This window comes from Triturus cristatus, chromosome 4_2, assembly GCF_964204655.1.
Source record: "Triturus cristatus chromosome 4_2, aTriCri1.1, whole genome shotgun sequence".
Classification (NCBI taxonomy): Eukaryota; Metazoa; Chordata; class Amphibia; order Caudata; family Salamandridae; genus Triturus; species Triturus cristatus.
This window is the reverse complement of record NC_140586.1, coordinates 201,595,175-201,616,236: the sequence shown is the minus strand read 5'-3', so window position 1 is coordinate 201,616,236 and position 21,062 is coordinate 201,595,175. Positions and strand designations below refer to the sequence as shown.

Here is a 21,062-nt window from a genome sequence, read left to right as displayed (position 1 = left end):
AGTGAGAAACAGAGGGACATAAGAAAAAGAGATGAAAAAGGTTGGCATTGGGGGAAGAACATGTCCAGCAGAGAGAATCAGCAGACGAGGAAAAACGGGCTAGAGAAAGTGGAGAAAGGTCTAGTCTATGATACAGATAAAAGAGAGATTGAGTAAGAGAAGCAGAACGAGAAATTTTTAGAGATCTGGACCAGAGTTTATCCCACATGGCAACGGACCAAACACAACCCAAGTCCGCCTCCCAGGAAAGCTCCAATTTAGATTTAGGGCGATCCGGGTTAGGAGCAGAAAATAATTTATAGATGAGGGAAGCCTTGGGGAGGACAGAAAGCACCTTAAGAAGAGGAGCGCCGGGAGCAGAAGAAGGGGAAGAAGGGAGAGAGTAGAAAAACATCAAGAATAAGTGTCATTAGAGTAACAAACTTGTGCAAAAAAGAGCAAGGACAGTGAAAAGACCTCTGAAATTGAGGAAAGGAACAGGGAGAAAGACCGTCAAAAAATTGATTCACCCAGATGATGCCCTTAGACCTCCAAACCTTCCAGAAGATGGGCCTATTCTTTATAAGAATAAGTGAATTATACCAAACGGTGGAATCCAGAAAAGACTCCCGAGTAGTAAGTGAAGGATGAAAGAGAGGCTTTTAAAGAGAAGAGGTGGTTTTAAATAAAGGGAGTGACGAGTGCGGAGCCTTGGCTGAGAAACGAATAGTCTCTTTGAAAGAAAAAGGCAACAACAATGCTTGTTCGATATGCAGCCACAGAGGAGCAAGAGGAAAGGGAGTAGAAGCCAGCCACCTGGATGCCTGCCGGAGAGAGAAAGACTTATGGTAAAGACGAAAATCTGGGAAATTAATCCCACCATTGACTTGGACTTGCGAAGACACACTAATGAGATTCTAGCCCTCTTCTTACTGCAAAGAAATCTCGACAAACAAGAGTCGATGCGTTTAAAATAAATTGCGGGAATATGAACAGGCAACATAGACAAAATATAAATTAAAATGGGAGCTATCATCATCTTGATTGAATCCATGCGTCCCCACCAAGAAAGAAAGAGGGGATTCCAGGTGGAAAATAAATGATCAATACGAGATAAAACCGCAGACATGTTTAAAGAAATAGAGGAGGAAATAGAGTTGGAAAACCATACTCCTAGGTACTTAATTTTGGAACTATTCCAAGCAAATCCAGTAGAAGAGAATACAGAAGGAGTACAAAATTTGGTAAGAGGGAGAATCTCAGTTTTATCCGAATGAATTTTATACCCCGAGACCTGGGAAAAGGAATCAAACTCAGACAGTAAAGGGGGGATAGAAGTTTCCGGAGCAGAAATGAAAAGAAGGATATCATCCGCATAAGCAGAGAGCTTCAATTGACTGGTCCCATATGGAAAACCACAAATAGAGTCATTATTACGAATGGAAGACAAAAAGGAGTCAAGGGCCAGGACGAAAAGTAGAGGAGATAAGGGACAACCTTGACAACACCCCGTTGTAGAGGGAAGTACGAAGAGACTTGACCATTAACCAGGACAGCAGCTTTGGGAGAGGAGTACAAAAGAGAAATGAGAGAGATGAAACGAGGGCCAAAACCATACCAACGCAAAGAAGCAAAAAGGAAAGACCAGTCAACTCTATCAAAGGCCTTCTCAGCATCAACAGAAATAGCCGCCAAGGGGATAGAGAGAGATGGGACTTTCTTTAAAACCTTAAGAAAGAGACGAGAATTATCGGAGGTAAGTCTGCCTTTGACAAAACCGCATTGTTCCTTCCCAATAAGATGGGGCATAAGGGGGTCAAGCCGCAACGCAAGAGTTTTAGCAAACAACTTGTAATCCACATTTACCAAAGAGATCAGACGATAGTTCTTGCAGAATTTGGGATCGCGACCATCCTTAGGAATGAGACAAATGGTGGCTTCCTGGAATGTACCCTCAGCCTTGCCCAACAAACAAAACGATTGAAAGAGAGAAAGAAGTTTGGGGAGTAAGAGATCAGAGAAGTGTAGATAGAATTCAACCGAAAAACCGTCAGGACCTGGGGTTTTGCCTTTGGTAAGAATATTCAAAGCCGCAGATAGCTCTTGTAAAGAGAGATCCGCATCCAAGTCTGGGAGATTGAGATGAGAATGTGACGGTTTAGGAAGTTTATCAAAATAAGCCTGGACCAAAGAGGGAGGGGGGGGGGGGAGTTTCCGGAGTATAAAGCGCAGAGTAAAAGGATTGAAATTGGTCAAGAATATCCTGAGGTTTATGTAATAAGGTGTTCTCAGATGAGTAGATGGATTCAATAAAGGAACGCTCCTTGCGGGACTTAAGATAGTTGGCAAGAAGTTTACCTGCCTTATTGCGTCCACCATAATAACGCGCACTACTGCGAAGAAGCACCGACGAAGCGTTGTCAGTAGTAAATTTATTGTACTCGAGCTTGGCACGAATAAGATCGGGGGGGACGGGATTATTGGGAGAAGAGTAAAACTTATGTTCCAAAGATTTTATATGAGCCAATGTAGTTTTCTGCTTCTGAAGAAAACGCTTTTTCTTCTTAGAGACAAAGTCAATGACAAACCCGCGAGCCGTAGCCTTAAAGGAGTCCCAAAGAGAATGGGGGGAAATATTAGAAACATCATTTAACATAAAAAATTCAGTAGTGAAGGAAAAGAGAGGATGAGTAAGAAGAGAATTATTAAATCGCCAGCAAGAAGACCTGGGACGCGGAGGAAGGAGGTCGAGATCCGTCACAATAGGGGCATGGTCCGAGATAAGTATAGGTTCAATAGAGGAAGAGAGTAGATTTTGTAATAGGGAAGGAGAAAGAAAAATATAGTCAAGACGAGAGAAAGAAGAGTGAGGAGGAGAGAAAAAGGAATAGTCAAGAGAGTCAGGATGTGAAAGTCTCCAGGAATCGGTGAGATGTGATTGGGAAATAGTATCTAGGAATTGTTTATGAGGCTTATGAGGAATAAACCGAACAGATGACTTACGGTCCAGAAAAGGGTCCACAATCTGGTTACAGTCACCACCTAGAATGAAGAGGTCATCTCTATGCTGTATACATTTGCTCGTAATCGAGGGCCAGAAAAATAAATCGGGTTGTGTAGGGCCATAGACATTGAAGACCGTCAGAGGAACATCGTTAATCAGTAACTTAGCTAGTATCCACCTACCATCAGAATCTGTCTCTTGTAATAATACTTTACATGCTAACCTTTTATGACACAAGACAGCAACACCATTCTTCTTATTGGTAGAGGGCGAAAATAACACCGTACCCACCCAACCTCGCCTTAGCTTGAGAGACTCAGCCTCCGAGAGGTGAGTCTCTTGTAACAGAACAATGTCAGGATTATAAGAAGCAAGGTGGGAAAGAATCCTCTGGCGCTTGATAGGACTAATAGAGCCCTTTACATTCCAGGAGATTACTCTGAATTTAAACGCAATAAAACATTAATAGAAACAGTACCTACAGCATCAATGAAAAAGCGAGAAGATATCATATCAAAGACAATAAATACTAACAAAAAAGAAAATCGCAACAAATACAGGGAAATAGGAACAAATGGAAGAATATAAATAGAAAGAGAAAAACATGATACTAATAGAGAAGAGACAAAAGAGTATAATAGGGTGAGAAAGATGAAGAGGAAAAAAGATAAAGGACAAGAGAAAAAAAGTACAAGAAGAGACAGTACATATCCAAAAAGGATGACTGAAGATAACGTACCTGAAGGGGACATAAAAAGGATGGCGGGGTTGTGGAAGAACACATCAGTCGGCCTAGATGAAGAAAAAGAGGATGTGAACAAATATGGTGGAGGAAATAACAATAAAACAACATGTGTAGAAAAGAAAGAAACAACAAGATGTTAGATGAAAAAGACTTGATCTAAGGCAAACCAACAATAAGACACAAAGCAATGCAAAAACATTTTAGATAAAACCTGCAAGAAAAAAGAGAGTTAAGCATTCAACTACAAGCAGTAGAAATATCCATGCCAGCATTAAACTGAATGTGAATAAAGTTTTTAAGTTCTGCAGGATCTTGAAAAGTCCAGGTTTGGTTCTGATGAGTAACTTTAAAGATGCAAGGATGGAATAAGCCGTATCTGGCTCCAAGAGAGCGTAGAGGGGCACGAAGGCTCAAAAATTCCTTCCGTCTTGCAGCAGTTGCGTTCGAAACATCCTGGGAAAGAAAAACCCTCTGGCCCAACCATGAAACTTGACGCTTGGCTCTAGCCGCAGAAAGGACCAGAAGTAGATCTGTAAACTTTAAGAAGAGAATGATAACTCCACGAGGCTTGGATGAGGTGGAGGAGAGAGGGACAAGTCTATGAGCTCTTTGGATGCTAAGAGAAGTAGTGGCAGGCAAATCCAAAAGTTTCAGGAGGAAGGAGGAGAAAAACGAAACAGGATCATCACCTTCCAAGGATTCTGGAAGGCCATAAATGCACAGATTATTCCTCCTATTCCTATTTTCTAACTCCTCAGTGTGTTGCTGGAGGGCAAGAACGGACTTCTCTAGTGAGGCTATACGTTGAGAATTGACTTGGATCTCTGAAACCTGCTGCTCCACTGAAGAAACTCTGTTGTCCATAGTTGACCATTTTTGTTCAAAGTTCTGCATTTTGTTATTAGTCTCCTCAACAAATGGGCGTAAAGCACGGATCTCCTCCAGGAGTAACTCCAGAGAGATAGGAGAAGAAGGTTTGTCCGGAGGAGGAGAATCCTGCTTCAAGCGTTTAGAGGATGTAGAAGGAGGAGAGACCTTACTTGAAGAGGGCTGCGAGGAGGAAGCACGATTAGGGGCTGAAGCGGCCATTTGGTCTAGATTAGAAGAAAAATCAGCAGCTGAGGAGGAGGAAGGCGACGTCGTAGAGGCGTTTTTTGAGGGTACAAAAACAAACTTCGGGTTACGCAACTTGCCCATAGGTATTGAGGGGGCTAGGTAACACAATGTACCAAGGCAAGGAGGAAGAGAAGAAAATGATCTTCCTGACCCTGACAGGCAGGCACCGTACAGTGCAGATAGGCGGCACAGATGTGAGGTGGGCAACAGCAATATCGGTCAAGATTGAACTCAAAAAGGCATCGCAAAGACACTCAAATCCCTGCTGATAAAGCTGAGACAGGAAAAGGTGCGACGCCTTAATAAACGCCGAGGTGAGAATGGACTTTAGTCAAAAACCATGAGAGCTGTCAGAAAATGTGTACGTGCGACCACCACAGATATCACCAAACCTCCTAGAACCACAGCGCAGGATGAAGGTAGTCAAAACAAAGGGAAGTCCAGTGCCACTTCACGTGGTTCAAAACGTAATCCTGAAGTATCTCCTCAAAAAGCAGTGAAAGCAAGTCAAAGAGTAAAATGTAGTGCCCAAAAACAAGTTGGCGCCATATAATGGTCATTCCCACACATAGCGCAAAAGGGGCATAATATATCACCTCAGTAGAAGTCCGCAGCTGGTGAAACCAAGTGGAGGAGCGGGTAAAATACAAGTAAAGATCAACTCCCTATGGCATTCCTGAGCAGAAACCTCTCCTGATTCTCCTCAAAAGAAAGAAAAAAAAAAAAGGCTTCAAAACGCGTAGAAAACAGACATTAGGAATTCAAGCAGGCAGCATTTGCACCAGTCTGTGTGGATGCATTGAGCGCTCCGAGATACTCAAAATGGCGGCCGCGCTGAGGGGGACTGAAAAAGCGGCATTAATAACGCATATGGGCACAAAAAACCATAATGCAGACCTCAGGAGACAGGCGGCAGGTTCCGAAGTTGAAATTCACCGCAAACACTCATGTTACGGTTTCGAGAGCGCAGGACGCCGTATAAGATTGTCCCGGCACAGCGGAGCTCCCGTAGTAGGCGACCATCTTCTTCGGCGTCCTAGCCACGCCCCCAATGGGCACAATTTTTGATGGGCAACCTTTGTCAATACCTGAAAAGTACATTCATTCAGGAAGGAACAAACCCAATCCAGGGCTTTTCCTGTAATTCGGGCCTTACCAACCCTGTCTAGGGGTCTAAGGTGGTCAACGGCATCAAAGGCCACGCTGGGGTCCAGGAGTACAATGGCCACCGTGGCCCCTTGGCCCAGTCTTCTTTTTACCTCCTCCACTACAGCCAGAAGGGCAGTCTCTGTGCTGTGCTTAGGCTGGAATCCAGTTTGCTTGTGATGCAGGAAAGAATCAGCTTCTACGAAGTCTGCCAGGCAACTTTTCACATATTTTTCTGCCATTTTACTTAAACCTGGGAGCAAGGAAATTGGGTGAAAATTCCCTAAACAGGAAGGATCAAGGTTGGGTTTCTTTAAGTAAGCTCTGACCATGTTTCCAGGGTTGTGGTACCGTACCTGTCTCCAGGGAGAGGTTAGCTATGTTTAACAGAATGGGGAAAATAATTTCAGGCTCAAGGGTGAGGATTCTAAGAGGTAATGGATCCAAAGGAGATTCGGATTTGATTTCCCTAAAAAAGAGCGATGAATTCACCTTGAAGACCGAAGGGAATTAATAGTGCCCATCTTTCACTACTATTGTTTAATGGGATGGAATGGTCACTTCCATTAACCTCTTGAAATGATGATGTCCAGAATTTTAGTATGGAAAAAAGTGGCCAAGGCATTGGACCTGTCATTAGAGGGTTCAAATATAGGGGCATTGGTGGTGGGTTCCAACAGAGATTTTGTAATTTTGAACATCTCTCTAGGCAAATTAACGGTGTAGTTAATTCTTGTATCAAAATTGGAGACCTGAGCTCATCGAAATGGAATATGGTATATCCTCACTTTCTCCCACTATAAAGTTTTTTTATTTTCCCTGTAGTCCTTTCTCCGTGCCCTTTCTGCAGGTTCACTGATATAATATCGATTCCCAAAATATCCCATATACACACAAATACAGATGCAAAAAAAATCGATGTAAAAAATATCGACATCCTATATTTAAAATTGTAAGTACAAAAATATCAGAACAAAAATATTGATGTGAAAATTATCGATGTACAAAATAATTTTTTTTTATTTAAATAAAAATGAATGTTAAATATATTAAATAATAAAATTAACTTTAAGAAATGTGTATAGATTTAATATACATTTTAACAAATATAATAGAATAAATGTAATTAAAAAATATTTAAAAATACCTATATAAAATGTAATATATATATATATATATATATATATATATATATATATATATATATATATATATATATATATATCCCAGAGCGCCTCCAGCATGCCGAAAGGAAGTGGCCGCACAAGGAATCCAGGTAAGGGCTTTATTGGACAGCAGAAAAAGCGTGATGCATTTCGGCCGTGTGGCCTTCCTCAGATGCCGCTGCTCACCAAGAACATAGCCACGCCTTCTCCTTTAAATGGTACTGCAGTCTCCCATTGGTGGGAGCACCCTCCATCACCAGTCATGTGCTCGCCCACCAAGTGCAGCGCTGTAAGGACTGCAACTCCCAAGATGCTTTATTTTTGGGCAGGTATTGCGTGGGGAAACAAAGTTGAAACCAATGTGGCTGGTGTACTGCAGGGCAAGGCGTGGTGAACCCGGTTGTTGTAAGTCCTGAAGCCTCCCTGGGTCCCCGCATACGTTTCAACCAAGCAAGTGAAAGTCAGTCCGGCTGTAAGTTGACTGTAATAAGTCAAATAAACTACGTGAAGTCACGAGCTGCACACCGGCAGCAAGCTATGCTGAACAAACACTGCGAGGTGTGCTGGTGTCAATCCAATCCCTTAAAACAATGAATAAACTATTAATTTTAAATTATTTTATAATTTTATAAATATATAAAAATTTACAAATAAATATATATATTTACATACACTTATAACATAAAATCATTATGTTATAAATTAAAACATTAACAATTTTAATAGTCGGGGCATGGCTTGGACAGCCAGCATGGTGGACGCAGCCTAACCATGCTCCGCAAGTCCACGCCAAATAATCCTCACTTGGCAGCCTAAATCCTGCTCAGTCGAGCACATCGTACGTATTTACTATCGCGACAGCAGCCGGAGCAACATTTACCGGCGATAGGTGCGAAGCTGCGGCTTAAGGATGGCACGCTGTGCATCGGAGCTGCTGGAGGTGTGGCGCGGGCCTGGGCCTGTCAGAGGCCGTCTTTCACCCGGCTCACGACTCGGAGTATAGCTGAAGTGAGTGGGACCGGATCGGGCCCCAGAGGTGAGGTACAGGCGTCCGGTGCTGGGAGAGGACGCGGTGGGCTGCAGGCGGCGCCTGGGACACAGAGATCATAGTGGGCTTGCGGTGGGGGCAGGCCCGTCAGGTGGCAGCCGCCGAGCTTCCCGGAAAAATCCTTGGCTGCATATGTGCCTCCCTACCTAGCTTCATTCTACCCAGCGGCGTGGCGCTCTCAGACCTAGACGCCATCCGGACATAATATCGGCCCTGGAGGGCCGCACCAGATAAAGAACTGCAATATTGTGCTCCAGCCCCACGTGGCTTAGTGAGGCCCTGTGCCAAAAGGATTCCGGGTGCCCTGGGCCTCCCCCCCCCCTCTGCATCCCGCGGAGCAGTGGTGTGTCCAGCTGGCTGCTGCGACAGGGCCCCGAGGCAGGTGTTGACCGCCACCCGTTCGGACACCTGTGATCCTCCCTATATTTTGCTGGTCCTGGCTGAGACACTGGGCCAGACATCTGACAACTCGGTAGGGGTGCGCAGCGGGCTGGTGGTCCGGCGAGTCTGATACTATTTGGGGGCCTACTTGGCTGGCCGTCATGGGTTGCGGAGGTGGCTGGGCTAGGCTCAGTGCGGCTTGTGACCCAGGGCGTGCTGGATTCAGTGAGGACCAGTCTGCGGTGTTTCCCCGTGGCGCCGCCAGTGAAACACACCTGCGACATCCCAAGGCCTGCTGTGGTCTTCCCCATTGAGAGGAGAGCCCCCCCTGCCGCCAACTCCCTGAGGCCCCCGAGTCAGCCTCCTCCCTGATTGTAACCATGGGCAAAGTCAAACCAGGTGGTACAGGAGCCAAAGAGAGCACCCTCGATCACTACCCTATGACCCCGGGCAGAGGAGACACCAGTGGAGCCGTACAGGACAATGCAGCCCTCCTGGCGGCTATCACAGAGGCCAGAGACAAGCTTGATGCCAAGATTAGTGTGGTAGGATCCTAAGTCTCCTTCTTGCGCCAGGACCTCCGAAAGGCAGTGGACCGCATCATGGAGGCAGAGGTGTGAGTCTCGACCGTTGAAGACACTGTGACCACCCTACAGAAGAAAGTCCACAAGCTTACAGTGGTGTCGCAGGAGTTGGCATCTCGGGTGGAAGATGCAGTAGGCCGCGCCAGGCGCAATAACCTCCGCTTCGTGGGCTTCCCGTAGGGCTGTGAGGGCACCTCCATTAACCGCTTTCTAATCCAATGGCCTAAGGATCTCTTACCAGAGGATATGCTATCCATCTGCTTCGTGGTGGAGAGAGCCAAAGAAACCGCCCCCTGGGGAAAGCCCAAGGTCAGTAATTGCTAAATTACTCAACTATGCGGACCGGGATACCATATTGCAATTCGCCAGATCGCACAAGGACAAACTCTTGTTTGACTCACGGCCCATAATGATTTTCCTGGATTATACCCGTCTAGTGCAACATCGCCAATCCTTTGTGGCAGCAAAGCTTAGGTTACGGGACCTTAACATCCAGCATATGCTCCTATACCCAGCACGGTTGTGTGTCTTTTTCAATTCCAAGTCCCACTTCTTCGACACGCCGGAAGCCGTCTTCACCTGGACAGATGAACTCATCTGAAGCCTCACACTCAACCATCGCTGGAGTCGGACTCCTTCCGGGGCTCGCAGCGGAACAGACCAAAGAGGACAAAATCGATAAGACGACATAGATCTGGCTCCGACCAATGTTCTTCCAGTCCCAAACGGACATCCTGACCTTGACCGGCCGACAAGGCTTCCTGGCTCTAATACCATACTGATTGTTCGGATTCTAGAATATCCTGCTCCATACTGAACACTGAGTTGGCGTGGACATCCAGTCACAAGGCTGCCTAGCCCCGGACATTTGTACCCCATGTTAATGTTCTATAAGAGGGTTGGGTACCATTGACTGAGGGGCTCTAGGTCCCCCCGTTGGGGGCCCAGGGCTTCCTTCACCACGACAGATGCTCCTTGTATACGGCAGTATCAGGGGAGGGGGTGGCGGTATCCACAGGGTTTCATGTTATGCTGGTTTTAGTTTTTGCACAAGCGCAGACACATCGTCCAGATCCTGCTGCATCAGTTCCCAAGAGAGCGCACATAGACGCTAGAAGATTACACAATGCACACATTTCCCCACTTGGGGACCTGACCGTGGTATCCTGGAATGTCAGGGGATTGCTCAATAGAATCAAGAGGGGCGCTATCCTTTGCCAGGCTAAGCACTACGAGGCTGACATCCTCCTCCTACAGGAGACTCACCTGTTGGGCACCAAGGCTCCCTGCTTGGACAGATTTGGATACCACAGGATATATATCATGCAGGGTTCACCAGGGGATCCCGGGGACCGCCATGGTCATTCACCGCTGTGTCCCTTATGTCCATATAAAGCACCGGGTAGATCCGGGGGGTCGTTATGTCATATTATCAGGCACATTATATGGCGAACACATTAACATTGGCAGTATCTATGCACCCCCTCCGTTAGGGAATACATTTGTCCACAAGATCTCCCGACTCTGGGATAAACTCCCAGATGGTTTGACCTTTCTATGAGGGGACTGGAACAACGTCATGTCACCACTGGACATAAGGCGTGGGTCCGATCGAGGTCCCTCAGCCAAGACATCCAACTTGCACCTCCTAGCCACTACATTGGGATGGTCGGACATCGGACATCTGACGAGAGAATTTGCCGAGCCAAAGAACGACTCTGGAGGAAGGAATACTCAGATTGATAAGATGTGCTACAGAGAGGCACTGACAATATACAAAGAGGCCATATTTGAGGATAAATCTAGATTCTTTGCAGAGAAAATTATGGCTGCAAAAAATATTTCTGGGGAGCTATTCAAGACAGCTACAAAATTGGCCACTTTCGGCAATGCAAAGTCAGTAAAGACAACTAAACAATTTTGTGACAAACTTGCTAATTTCTTTTATGAAAAAGTGATCAAAGTCTATGATGAATTCTCCATAGGTGGCAATGACATCAGGCAAGCCGTGTCCATGATGGATGAATCTGACAATAAAGTCTTGTTAAGAAATTTCTCCTCCCTTACACAGGATAGAGTTGAGAAAGCTATCCTCAAAATTAAATCAGGCTCCTCCCTGGATCCATGGCCTGTTATGGTCCTCCACATGGTTCCAAACACAATAGCAAACATTCTAACACCTCTTTTGAATAATATCCTCACATCTGGGTATTTCCCAGCAGAATGGAAAAATTCTCTGATTAGGCCTATTATAAAAAAAACAACTCTTGATCCTCTCGAAGTGGCCAACTATCGTCCCATTGCCAGTCTACAATTTCCCTCTAAAGTTCTAGAAAAGGTGTTAAATGAGGAACTCCGGTCCTACATAGAACGTAATAATAAACTAGATATAGCGCAACATGGCTTCAGGCCACACCACAGCACCGAGTCTGTATTAATTGCAGCTACTGAAAGCCGACGACTACAACTAGATCAGGGTGGAAAGGCTATATTGGTAATGCTTGATTTATCCGCCGCGTTTGATACGGTTGATCATCATATTCTCCTTCAGCGTTTGGCGGATATAGGGATAAAAGATAAAGCTGCAGATGTTCTCCGTTCTTATTTGAAAAATAGGAAGCAAGCTGTGGTACTGGATGAGCACACATCTTCTCACTTTGTAATGCCGTGTGGAGTGCCTCAGGGATCGGCACTCTCACCTACCCTATTTAACATATACGTTTCCCCTCTGGCCAAACTTATTCGCTCCCATGGTTTCAAGGCCATTTGCTATGCAGATGACACACAAATTATCATCTCTTTAGCCACAAATCCAGAGACTGTGGCCGAGCGTTTTAAGCTATGCATGAGTCAGATCATCTGCTGGATGCAGAATAATTGCCTGAAATTGAATACAGGGAAGACAGAGGTAGTTATGTTTGGAGGAGACATGTTTCTCTGGAATTCAAATTGGTTGCCTGAAGCAGCAGGACTTTGCCCTCAGCCAGTAAAGAAGGTAAAAAACCTTGGAATTCTTATCGATGACCTGCTCTCCCTAACTGACCAGGTAAATAGTATCACCTCCTCCTGTTTTTACATCATTAAAATCCTTAGGAAAATCCTCCCTTTTATTCCTATGCCTTTGAGGAAAATGGTTGTAACGGCATTGATCCTGTCAAAAACTGACTATTGTAACTCACTCTATATTGGAGCAAAAAAAAGTGTCATCCAAAAACTCCAGACCCTGCAGAATGTGACAGCCCGGATGTTATTGGATTTACCTAAATTTAGCCCAATTAGCCAAATTACTCGCAAACAACTACATTGGTTACCCATATGAGCTTGCACAGGCTAGTACCGTCGCATATAGGTCAATACTGCACACAGTATACCCCACTGAGAAGTCTACGTTCTGCGTCAGCCCACCTGCTTGTGGTGCCAAAAGTAAGGACTTTGAAGTGGGGTGGCAGAAGTTTTCGGCACCTGGCTCCTAAATTCTGGAACACTATGCCGTTGCAACTTAGAATGCAAAGTGATCTACTACAGTTTAGAAAGGGACTAAAAACGTGGCTATTTACATGTATCCCCACAAAATCATAAGTTTCTCTGATCTGGATGTAATGGCAGTAAGCGCTAAGACTCCAAGGCAAACACGCGCTCTACAAAAACCAATTTTCATTTCATTTAATTTCATTTCAGTATCATCTAGCCGAACTGAGTTACACATACATGTCCACCGTCCACGGCTCTCTTTCCTGGATGGACAACATGTTTACACCACGCGGGTACCTTCACAGGTTCTCTCATGTCTCCCACCTCCCCAGAGGGCTGTCGGACCATTCCCCGGTTACTCTCAAACTCCGGACTCACTCCCATAAACCCCCCTTTAGGAGGCGTATGTCCCCATGGCACTTCCGGGACCCCAATTACCAGGAGACACTCACCAGGGCAGTCTTGGATTATATTGATGCGAATGTGGCCTCAGTCCAATCCAATGGTACCCTCTGGGAAACCCTAAAGGCCACAATCCGCGGGGTTGACATTGGTTACTGTACTAATGAGAAACGCAAATGCTCGGCCCAACTGGCCAACCTGGAAGCCCGCCAGACGACCTTAGAGGCGCAGCTTATCCGTGACCCCAGCCACCCCTCCAACGCAATCTGCTCGAAATGCAATAACATATACAGCAACACTTCATGGGCGAGACAAAAGAAATCTGCCTGGCTTCACAACATTGGATAAATCAGTGGGGAGATAAATCACGCAAAATGCTCCATAGGTTATGCCAGGCGGAGAAGTCCCTCGCCAATGTCCCAATTATCCGAGGATTGGACGGCACCCTACATTCGTCCCCTAGGCAGTCGGTGGGGAATTTGTGCATTATTTCTCTGCATTATACGTGCAGCAAGAGCAGCTGTGGTAGGCTCTCATAGCTGAATTCCTCAGAGATATTCCTCCCTGAAGACTCACTGACCAGGTGTGAGACCAACTAGATGCCCCTATCACAACCGACGAGCTAAGTGATGCGCTGGTCGCAATGCACCCGGGGCGGGCACCCGGCCCCAATGTATTCCCTATGGAATTCCTTCGACTGCATATACAAACATTAGGCCTACATCCGCTGGAGGCAATCCATGATGCTCTCGATCAATGCCTGTTACCCCGGGACTGGTGGCAAGCAAAGATTGTCCTCTTCCTCAAGCCAGGTCGCCCACCGTAAGATCCATCCTCGTATCGCCCTATCTCTCATTCATTTTGAGCCCAAACTCTTGGGCAAGGTCCTTGCTGACTGCCTGCCGGCTTCGGTGCAGGATCTGATCCACCTTGATTAATCTGGCTTCATACCACACCGGGTCACCCGCCTCAATATTTGACGGGTTCACAATGCCATGGCAATGGCCCCAGAGCTGGGGCGCCCTGTGGCCATATCACTAGCCGATAAAGACAAGGCTTTCGACTCCCTTAGCTGTATGTACCTCTTCCAACTACTTGAGGGCGTCAATTTTGGCCTGCGCTTTTTAGCATATATCCGCCTGTTCTACACAAATCTAACGGCATTGGTCCGCATAGCAGGACACTGGTCGGTTCCCTTCCCTATCCACCGCGGTACGCAACAGGGCTGCCCCCTGTCCCTGCTCTTATTCACCCTGGCTGTAGAACCCTTGGTGGTGTGGGTGCGCAGCGACCCGGTACTCCAGGCTTTGATGAGTCACAGTCACGCTCTGGCGGCATCGCGCTATACGCTAACAACATCCTTTTCTTCATGACCGACTCATGGTTCTCGGGCCCACAAATCCTGCAGATCCTCCGAGTGTTCGGTCAGACCACTGGGCTTCACACTAACCCCTCCAAATCTGTGCTATTTGCGGTATGTGGGGACCAGGGATGTGGAGCCTGGGTGGCATAGTTGTCCCAGGCGAGGGCTTCAAATATCTGGTCATCTTCATGTCACCTTGCCCAATGATTTCGTGGGCACACAACATAAACCTGCTTGTCGCCAGTCTAAGGGATGAGACAGCAATGTGGTCCTCCCTCCCGCTCTCACTGTACGGGAGCTCAGCGATTTTTAAAATGGTCTCTCTACCCAGAGTTCTGTATCAGCTGCAGAACTTCCCTTGCCATATACCACAATCCTGGTTCACACAAATTAACGCCATACATAATACATTTCTGTGGAATTGTGGGGGTGTCTGGGTGGCATTACATACATGTGCACAATCAACATATTGTGATGGCATCGCGGCGGCCGATGTGTATGCATATTATGCGGCTTCCCACTTACTAATTCTAAACAAATGATGGTATGGAATTGGCTACTCAACAGACCCAGCGTACACACACGGACACAGGCAATGGAAGGTGTCCCACTTCTTCAGCTGCTATACAGCGCACAGAGCCTAGACCTACCTCATGCCAGTAGAACAGTGGTCCGGCTCTGGAGGTACACGGTTAGACAAATGGGATGGGGTGGCTGCCTGACCCAGGCGACTCCCTTGTGGCACGGTACTAACCTGCCCCCGGTGGCGGCACTAATGGGCTTCTGCAAATGGGACCTGGTGGCCATATCCACCCTGTGGGATGTCATGCAGGGCACTACCCTAAAGTCCTTCCACCAGTTACAAGAAGAATTCCAGCTGCAAAAGACACAATTTTAAAAATATCACCAGCTGCACCATGACCTCGCCCCCATGATTGTCTCCCTAGATACCCTGCCGGAGTTCCATCCCCTCGAGGGCCGCCTTTTATGAGAGACCTAGGTGCACATAAAATCCGTCAGATATATCAGACTTTAACGACACACACCAGAACAACATTGCACAAAACTAGAAGGGCGTGGCAAGATGACATACCTGACTTGACTGATGATGAGTGGGTTAAAGCCTTAACTAACCCCCGGGGTGCGGCAGTGTCCTCACGCTATCATCTCATCCAATAGAAGTACCTACAGCGCGTATACTATACTATACGCGATCCTGACTCTGGAAGATGGGTGTTATCAAATCCCCCCTATGTCCAAAATTATTCCTACTTCATAGCACTGATGGGATAGGTGGGAACCAGTACAAACAGCACCTACTCTTTCTAGCCCACACTATTGCGAAGCATGACATTGCCCAGTTGTGGAAGGGGGCGTCTCCCGACGATAGGGGGGTGGAGAAAGTACCTGGACAGATGTATGGGTGTAGAGATCGCTGTGTTCCAGGCAAGAGGCTGCCCCCAGAAACACAGGAAAATATGGTCCTGCTGGGCAACATATCGGGGCATAGACCTACCTCCCCTTCCCTCTCAGACCCCCTGACTGAGATTGTCCCCGCATACCTGAACAACGTACACCACACTACATCACTGTCTGTACTTGTACTCAGTTATATTTCCTAAGATATTTGGGAACTAGAGCTATCTGCGCTATGTTTTTGTTGTTTTACCTGCAGGTTCTGCAGAAGTTACGAATGTATACATGCACTGGTACTTTAGAGTCATTTTGTCTCCAATGCATATGCACGGCCACGGCCAGGACTGGACCATGGAAATTCAATAAAATGTGTTATAAAAAAAATGTCATAGTCTTTAAAATTACATTTTGCACTCCATTGAGTGCAACAGTAGAGAGAGTGTTGGATAGCGGAGGGGTAAAAAATACTATTCACACTCCAGTTTGTGCAACAGTAGGGAAAGTGTTGGATAGCGGAGGGGTGAAAATTTATATTTCAACTGGAGTCAGTTCAAAATTAAGAACAAACAAATTAACAACAACACAAAAGATTTTTAAAAACAAAAAAAGAAACATATAAAAGATTTAAATATTACAAAACATAGAAACAGATTAGAATGTTAAAACGATCTAACAAATACCTAGAAAGATTTTTTAAAAATGCAAAACTAATTTAAAAACAAAAAACTATTTTTTATGAAAACTTTTTATAAACAAAAACATTACATAAATGTAATATTTTTTATATCCAACCCTATAACACCACACAATACACAACCCACATTTACATTTCTTTTAAAATGTACCTCCATAATTAACATAATTAATTATCAATTAGACAAATAATATTAATTTAAAAAAATGTAAAACAAATAAAAATTCATATATTCCCCAAACGTTACCCCTATCAAAACAAAACACAAACACAAAATAACAATAAACACTTACCATAAATATTTATCAATTGATAAATTAACATTAATAATCAACTAATTATTAATTAAGCATAAATTACTGTCCACCTTCTACACCAATAAACACCACAACCCACAACTAAAAATCATTATAAAATTTCCATAACTAATTTTACATTAATACATTAATATCAATTAACAACAACTTATTAATTAAATTTAAATAATTTACTTCCCACCCTTTACCACTATAAACCCCGAACTGACCTCACAAATTAATTACACAATTGCCATATTTTAATTTTAATTAATTAATTAGCATATATTAACAAACTATTAATTAATGATAAATAAATTACTTTCCACCCTATTCTCCTATAAACCCCACCACCTACTCCTAAAAGAATTACACAATTAACATAATTAATTACAAATTAATTAATTGTTATTAACAACCAATTAATAAATATTTCATAAGGAAATAACTCATACAATTAACACTAAAATATATATTAAATAAACATTAATTCATTAAAAATACTACATTTATTATAATTAAATTATTTCCCACCCTATCCCCCTATAATCCCACCACCCGCTCATAACAAAATGACACAATTAACATAATTGCCAACTAATTAATTAACAATAATTAACAGCCAATTGATTCATAATTAATAATAAAATATTTCCCATATTTAACACTAGAAAATCTAAATTAAATAAATACTAATACATAAAAAAATCCTAATTAATTTATTATAATTAAATTACTTCCCACCCTATTCCCCTATAAACCCACAACCCGGTCCCAAAAAAATGACACAATTAACATAATTGCCAATGAATTAATTAAAAATAATTAACAACTAATTAATAAATAATAAATTAATTCCCACAAATAACACCATAAAATCAAAATTAAATGAACACTAATACATAAAAAATAATGATAAATGTATTATACTTTTTTTTTTTGCAATTACTATTTGTGACCAAATTTATTATAATTAAATTACTTTCCACCCTATTCCCCTATAAACCCACAACCCGCTACAGAACTTACAAAACGCAAAATTCAATTAAGTTAAAATTAATAAATACTAAAAATGTAACACATATATTAAAAACCAAAATGTTTGTGTGTCAAATTTGTAATATTTAGTATGTTCTTATGGGATATATGTATGCAAAAAATTGACCAAGTGTTTTATGTAATGAAGATATTACTTTTCATGTTTATGTTTCAAAAATAAAAATAAGTATTTATTAACCCCTTTTGTGTGGGTTGTCAGCCAATGATTGACACTCGCACTCCCTCCCAAGTGCGTCTGTTGGCGGTTTGGCATACACTGGGGAGGTTTACAAAGGATCCGCAGGGTTTTTTTCACAATGCCTTCCTGACATGTTTTTCTGGCTGTGGATCGCAGTGTGACAGTGATCCACAGCCAGAAAAACGACTAAGGCACCAAAGACCTTATTTGGGAGAGTCAGCCCTCGTGGTAACAGGCGAACCCCTCTTCCATGGGTGGGGCATATATTTTTTTTTAAATGTGTTTTCTCTCCTGGGTGTGCGATCACGCCCCTGGGGGAAAGGACAAATCTTTTTTTTTTTAAATGAGATTGTCAGGGGATCAACCCTGCTGCCATATGTGCTATCCCCCTGTGGTACTTTACAAAAAGTGTTTTCCCGGGAGTGGGAGAGGGTCAGGGATTAGTTTTGCCCATTCGAGGTGCAAAAATGTATATGTAAATCTGCAGTTTATGCTGAAATTAAAGAGTTTGGGCCCCATTACGATGGCGGGCGGACAAAGTTCGCCCGCCACCGTAACAGTGAACGGGACCATTCACCAGAGGTGTGGCGGTCCCACTGTGGCCATTAGGATGCCACCGTCACTGTGGTGGTGGCATCGCCCTTTTACAACATTGTGGTGGGCGGTGCCTGCAACCTTGTCCATGCCAATGTAGGGGGGTACCATTGGTACCCCCCCATGTGCACCCCCCAACACCCTGGGGGCCTGCTAAGGGCCCCCAACAGCAAAGACCGCGAGCCTTTCCATGGCGGCAACGCCGCCATGGAAAGGCGAGTCACCGCCTGCATGATAATATGGATGGCGGTGTCTTGAAGACACCGCCAACATATTTTGGCCTTTTTCCGCCCAGTCGACGAGTCGACCGGCGAAAAGCGGCAGACGGTCTCCGCCGCAGACCCCCCAGCTATACTAATATGGCGGGGGTTCGATCATGCAAGGATGGCGGGCAGATTGCCCCCACCGGGTCAGCGATGGCTGCCGCCGGGCCGGCGGGGGCAATCCGCCTGCCTTCCTAATGGGTCCCTATGTGTCATTTTTTTTCATAAATGTGTGCCTTGCCCTGAGGGCCATTGCACTCCCAAGGAAAAAGCACACATTTCTTAAAAGAAATGCCACATAGTCTGTCATCCCTGTATAATCTGCTGATTCTTATAAAAAAAATGTTTGTAGCTCATATGGGTCAGAAGTGTGTACAAATGTGGCAACATTTTTTAACGCTTCAGATGGCCCTGCTCAAAGGTTGACTGGTCATCATTCAGTTGCTTACTTATGTATTTGGTTGCTATACTGGTGTTATTGAGGTAAAATATTTGCCCATGTAGAATTATGTGTTCCAACCACAAAAAAGTAATACTGACAAAAATGCAGCATTGAGTAGCATTTTGACTTTTCTTGCCACATAATTTAGTGCAATCTGTTGTATAATTTGGTCTTCTTCTGCCAAATAATTCCAGTGAACCTGGTGATAATACTGAGTTTTCACAAGGAGCACGCCTGAGCACAAAGTTGCAGGGGCTACTGCGAGAATGTGAGCTTTGACAGCACAGGTAGATTTTTGGTTTCAGAAAATTACTTTTCTACTGGTAATAGCCCATCAGGTCCCCCAGCAATACAGTGTTGCATAGGCCATGACAAAAGTATGCTGTGGTATTGGGTATGTGGCAAGGTGAAGTCATGCTTTGTTTGTATGTTGTTTAGTGTCTTTGGAGAACCTGCGGAATCAGGAAAACAGATAAGTAATGTTGTGTTTATTTACGGTTGCACACATCTTACCCGCACACACCCACCGACTGATTTAGAACAAAACTTTTGCCTTGTATGTAGGACAGTTTTTTAGAAGGATGATTTTAGCCAGTCAGCAGAGATGGTGTCTCAGTGGATGACTAATGCCCAGAACCTTACTCAGGTTATGGAGGGCAGTTCTGAGGCAGGATCAGAGACTGATACAGCAGATACTGAGACAGCATCTGAAGGAGAGGAAAACGGATGGATTAATCCCAGATCAGGGGGTGAGTGCTTGCAATGTTCAACACTCCGTCCATCATCCCCTTTGGTTTTGCTTTGTTTGCCCTGAGTTGGCAGGGTATGCCCAGACGTGGGTCCCTTGCTCACTTTGCCACTGGATTCAAGCTAGCCTGGCTGATGACGGCTGATTAGCCAGAAACCGGTCCCAGGATGCTGGTTTCCGGTCCAGGGAAGACATGGCTTGGCAGTTCGGGTTGGACTGTTCCCATGAGGCACAGGGTCAGACTGATTTGCCTATGGCCATGTCTGAACTGGGGTGGCGGAGTGAGCTAAAGAATGATGATGGATTAAACCCAGATCAGTTGACTGGGGGTGAGTGCTTGCAATGTTCAACACTCCATCCATCATCCCCTTTGGTTTTGCTTTGGAGAGGAAAACGGAGCAGAATCTGGAAGTAGTTTTTTAGTCAGCAAAGTTCCATCAGAGAACTCATTTGTCAGCAATTCTGAGGGACATGATGGCGGCTGTGCTGTCCCTCCGCAATCACATTCTGTGTAGCGGAGCAAATGTAGCAACCCAGCCCGGTAGACCATCCAAGAGAGCAGGTACGTGCGGCGGTAAGCCCAGACAAAGAGCATTCTTGGCAGCCCCCCAATTTAGTTCAGCTCCAAATTCTGCCTTTAACTGACAACACTGGATGTACATTTGATATGGCAATTTCTTTGCCAATTGACTACGTCCATCTCTTTTTGGGTGTTGACTTCTTGGAACAAAATGTACCACAAACAAATTGTGTGCTTGAACAATTTCTGAGGGAACATTGAGGCACTCAAGGGCCTCATTCTAGAGCACACCAGTGGACTCCCACTTCACTTGAGGAGTTGAAGATATTTTTGGGCCTCATGCTCAAAATGGGTTTTTTCCACAAACCAGGGTTGCAGTCCTACTGGTCTATTCCCACAGTTTGAGTTACCCCCATCTTCCCACCATACATGAGCAGAGATTGATTT

At 44.6% G+C, this 21,062-nt stretch overlaps 1 long non-coding RNA gene across 1 annotated transcript in view; it reads right to left on the bottom strand.

Moving 5' to 3' along the window:
• LOC146833383 (uncharacterized) overlaps nt 1-21,062 on the bottom strand; it is a 114,660-nt gene that overhangs the window by 6,441 nt on the left and 87,157 nt on the right. Inside the window, exon 2 of the long non-coding RNA XR_014960574.1 lies at nt 3,723-3,775. This is a non-coding gene — a long non-coding RNA (uncharacterized LOC146833383). The remainder of the gene's footprint in view (nt 1-3,722; nt 3,776-21,062) is intronic.